We start from the raw sequence: 4907 nt of genomic DNA, 5'->3' as shown, positions 1-4907 counted from the left end.
GCGGGCGCCCGAGTGAGCCCGGAAAGAGCAGGGAAGGAGGGAGGGCAGCTTCGCGGATAAACCAAGAACGAATCCCCAAAGCAATTATGACGCCACGGCAGCCGGGCGGGACAGACGTCAAAGGCCCCGCCGCCAAGACAGCCTCAAGCCCAGCCAATAGCCCTCGGCCGCCGGCCTGCGCCAAACCAGCACACTCGAACACTCCAACCCAGTGCCCTCCTTCCGCGCGCCAGGCACCAGCCCCGCCCCCGCAGCGCACCACCCCCGCGGGGCTGGTCTGGTCCCACCTCCTGGCTCGTGGGCACGCTTGGAAGCCACTCGGCCACGGCGCGCGACGTTCTTCTAAGCCCCGCCCCCAGGGCGAGGGCGCGTTCTCCTTCGCCTCCCCTCCTCGCTCCAGCAGTTCCGTTACCAGCGGGAGGAAAAACCGTCTTTCCCGGTCCCCGCCCCCTCTCCCCCAACGCTCTACTCCCTACTCCCCCCGCGACCAAAACACAGCCGGCTACGGAGGCCCCTAACGTACAAATATCCCTCTGCCCGTTGTGGATCCTGTACTCCTGCCGCTCCCTCTGGTCCTAGGGCCCTCCGGCCAACTGCTGTCAGGAACTTAGGCCGGTTCCTTCCAGAGGTAGTAGTTCCTGATTCCCGTCACGGAAACTGGAGTCTCCTCAGCTGCTGCGGCCTTTCCCAACCCTTCCCCCCACCTCGCGGAATTGTGGCGGGAGGGGGAGGAGGGAGCCAAGGCGCCTGCGCGGAGAGGCCGCTCTCCATCCGGGTCTCTGTCCGTGCGGTGCAGCAGGTCGGTAGGCGGGAAATGGCGACTGGCTGAGGGAGCTGCTGTTGCTTGTGCTGCTACTGCTGCTGTTGCGGGGGAAGCGGGAGAGACACCACACGGTGCGCAGCCGGGACCGCCGCCGGAGTCCGAGGACACTTTTCTACCGTCACAGTCAGGTAATCCCCCTCCCCGGGAACGGCTGCCGCCGCCGCCCCCAGCCTCTGCCCTCCGCCTCTTCCAGGGCCCTTCCTGCCGGGGTCTCCTCCCCCTCTCACCCGGGTCCTGCTGCGGCTCCGGAGCCTCCGTAGGCAGGCGCTTTAGTGCCTCGTGCCTCCGGTGTGTGGAGCCGCTTGCTTCTGGACTTTCCCCCCGGGGATCGGGTAGGGAAGCTCGGTTCCCGCCAGCTGCAGTCCCCGGGCTGCGGCCTGTGTTGTTATTTGACGGGGAGAAATGTGTAATGTGTGGGCCCCTTCACCTCTTGTGGCCCCAGCCCTGGTTGCTCCTCTAGGCCTTAGAGAGGTGAGGGTAAATATTCTTTTTGCCGTGCTCGGCCCACCAGGTGTCGTGAGTGTGAGTGTGAGGGCGTGTGTGTGTGTGTGTGTAAGAGACAAGTGTGTGTGTATATATGTGTGTGTGTATGTCTATGTGTGTGCTTGTGCGTGTATCCATTCCTCCTGTGGATCTTGGTTTAGGGGGCGTTGCTCTCAGCGGCATCTCAATTTTTATAAACATAACCCCTGGGGGTCAGAGGTGGCTAGGGGACCAGTCGTTTCACCAAGTCCATTTGCCTGCTGGACTCATTATCAGGCTGTTTTTCTTTTTTTTCCATCCCCCCCACCCCCCAAGCAAGAGGCCGAATGGTATTGACCAATACACCATGTAGTGGGGATGGGAGGTGGGGGTGAGGGGAAGCAGTTTAGACTGAAACTTTGGTTCCATGCTTGGTGGCATTTGCCTTTCTTTTGGTATTAAATATCAGGGTTGGGGTTCACCTCTGCGTCCTTGAACTAGACAAGCTCTTCTAAATAGACTTCTCTCTCTCCATCCTAGGAACATATAAATGTGATGGGTAGATGGAGTGACTAGGAAAGCCTTTACTGAACCTTCTTAAAAACTGCCGGGATGTTTTCAAAAGAAGTGTGCTTATTAGCTGTGAAGCATAATTAGTCATCTCCAAGGCAGTTACTTTCTGGGCCCCCACCCCACAAATTCTGCCCATCGGTGCATGTACAAATTAGTACCCTGAGTAATGATAGGTTTATTGGTATAGTTTTCACTTTACCTGTAACAGTTATGTTCATCTCTTGTGTCTTTTCACTCACTTTTGCTTATCCTTCTCTAGCCCCTCTCCCTCCCCCCAAAAAAGCCTTATCTAATTTTAAAACTGTAGTTTCAGTTGTGCTGTTATTACTACAAAAAGCAAATTAAACTACCTTTACTTGATGACCTGTTCCTAAATATTGCAGCAGGGAGTATATACATAGATTACTTTGTTCATAAAGACAAGTTACAAAGAATTTTGTAACTTTTTGGCATTACTGACTGTTTTGTGTCCTAGTCATAGTTTCCACTTTTATCCCTTTGTAGCAGTTTTAAAAATCAGGATGTGTAAGTGTGTGTTTAATTTTTGATTACAACAATTTAAATTAGTAACAAAAGCCACTTTTTTATTCAAGTCAATTCACACAAATGAAAACGTATATGTTGGCCCATCTTTGAGACCTCAGAGGCCTTCACATTTACAGGGATGCTATTAAGAGATCGGAAGTGGCAAAAATCATTATCCCTATTTCATAGTTAAAGTTTGCCCAAGGTTACATGGTGAGTCATTGGCAGAACTTGAGGCTTTTGTTGTGTTAATTAGAGTTATTTAGAAATAAAGTGAACCTCAATTTTCCTCTTTCCAAAAACTGTGTGTAAGAAACAGTAGAGTTGTAGTTATGGAAATATGTATGTCACTTGTTAAATAATTTTAAATGTTTATTTATAAAAAAGATCAAATGAGTTCCCAAGAAGTGAATTACTGGCCTAGTGTGGAGATGTTCCATTTACTTTACTTTTGGACTTCAGTGGTAGTCTTCAAGACATTCATGTACTTAATAAATTTCATTTTACATGTAACTGAATGAACTTATAGAATGATGTTCTTGAGAATTTCATAGTCATTGAGATTTTAAATTCTTCACATGGGAGCCTTTATCAGTTCTTTCAGTATTATTTGGAAGGATACAAATTGAGTTCTCTCAGCCTCTATAGCAGTTGGGCTATTCAGAAAGACAAACAGGATTGATTTGTTTTGCTGTACTTTGACAATTCTAGTCTTTGTAGTGACTTTTCTTCCAAAATTCTTGAGCAAAATGAGTATCTTCATTCATTAAGTGAAGAAATTGAGCTTTAGGTTGGTTGTCACTTTCCCAAGGTCACCTAGCCAATCTGTAACAGAGCTGAAGGAATTAGAACTCTTAAGTTTCTGATTTCATGTTCATTACTTCCTCCTCCAGACCAGTGCCAAACGATTGGTGAAATAATGTCTAAAAACCAAACAAACTTGTGTCTGTTCACAAAAAGACTAGCTTGGGTATTAGGATGGGTTAAATTAGGGTAATTTGTCTCTTGTGAAACGGATGAAATTATGAAAAGGATTTTTGAGATAATTATAAAGTGGTTTGTGATCCTTTGAGAGAGACTCTGGTTATAAGAAGGCTTTTTTTTTTTAAATGATGGTTTACCTTGTCATGAGTTGAGACATTTGAAAGTGGAAAATACACTTTGCCTATTAAATAGGTTCAAAGTTATCACCAAAGGGTGGTCTAGATTAAGTCTGCTAGGAGGGCAGAAAATGTGGCTTGCCAGTTCTCTACTGAGTTGTCTACTACATACTTTGTAATTTGAGGACGGGAAGGTAATAGGAGGTGCAAAGACAGCTCTAATTTGTCCCTTGCTTGACATTTACAATTGGAAGATACATAGGGGAAATGCCAGGTATCAGTAACCAGGGGTGAAATGGTTGGATGGTTTAGATTAAATTATAATAGCCAGGGCCAAATAAGTAGGCAGAGTAAGTAGCCAGGGATGAAGTACAGTTTTAGGACAACCAAAGCCCTACAGTAGACTAAGTTGTTGGTTTGTTTTTTTTTATCATTGGTCACTATTATGCCAAAGCATAGTCTCCCGGTGGTCCCCTTGTGTTGACATATTGTTTATTGGCCCTCATTTGAACACAGGTTTGTCAAATTAGTTGACAGTTAATAGCAAAGCCCCTGAGGCACTTGGATGGAATTAAAAAGGGTAAGTTTTTGAAAGTAGGGAAGGTGTAGAAAAAAGGATATAGAATTTTACTTGAGTGGAGTGACCCAGTGGAAGGTCCTTGGTAGCTGGATGGCAGCATGAAAACCTTTCAACTAGACTTAAAAACTAGGATGAAAGTTCTTTTAAAAATAAATCATTTGACCTAATATGGCATCTGGTCTTTAAAGCTATCTGTTGCAACTTTGCATATTGATTTTTGTATCCAAAAATTGTACACTGAGCTGAAAGGGATCCTATGAACCAATTTATTTTCCCTTCTTGATCTTCTCTGCATATGTGCACTTGTGAACTGAGCGCGCGCGCGTGCACACACACACACACACACACACACACACACTTCTTAATACAAGTTAAAAACAAATTTGTTTTCTTTTATAAAAGTCACTTTAAATTATTATTTTAAAGGTCCATATTAAGGGAGCTTTGCACATTAATGTATTACACTGAATTGTGTAATAGGGATGAAACCTAGTTGTATAATATTTGAGATCATAGTCACACATAGTCTTTAGTTTAATTTTACATTACTCTGGGCCATTGACTATATACACTAGGCATCTTTCAGATATATAGACTTTCTTTAACAATGCCCCACCTAATTGTCATTATATATTCCATGAGAACCTTATTAGATGAGATTTTTTTCAATCTGTACCTGTTCACTTAGGGAAATCCCAGTGAGGAAACTCCTTATACCAATGCAGATCAACACCTGTTTTGCAACTTACAGTCTTATATAGCAGACAGGGCATTGAGGGGTGATATGGCCCACCACCGTGTGTGTGTGTGTGTGTGTGTGTGTGTGTGTGTGTGTGTGTGTGTG

At 45.5% G+C, this 4907-nt stretch overlaps 1 protein-coding gene across 3 annotated transcripts in view; it reads left to right on the top strand.

The window, feature by feature from the left end:
* The first annotated feature begins 373 nt into the window (after positions 1-373).
* The window catches only part of CTDSPL2 (CTD small phosphatase like 2), a 100505-nt gene continuing 95971 nt past the window's right edge, over positions 374-4907 (top strand). For 2 of the 3 annotated variants that reach the window (XM_027870074.1, XM_027870073.1), the window contains exon 1: positions 375-951. The gene's annotated coding sequence lies outside the window, so the exon portion shown is untranslated. Of the gene's footprint in view, positions 952-4907 lie in introns of all 3 variants that reach the window. The other variant, XM_027870075.1, reaches the window with a different exon arrangement.

This window comes from Vombatus ursinus, unplaced genomic scaffold (assembly GCF_900497805.2).
Source record: "Vombatus ursinus unplaced genomic scaffold, bare-nosed wombat genome assembly UNPS02014794.1, whole genome shotgun sequence".
NCBI lineage: Eukaryota > Metazoa > Chordata > Mammalia > Diprotodontia > Vombatidae > Vombatus > Vombatus ursinus.
Note: the sequence above shows the minus strand (reverse complement) of the source record. Positions and strands in the feature narration are given on the sequence as shown.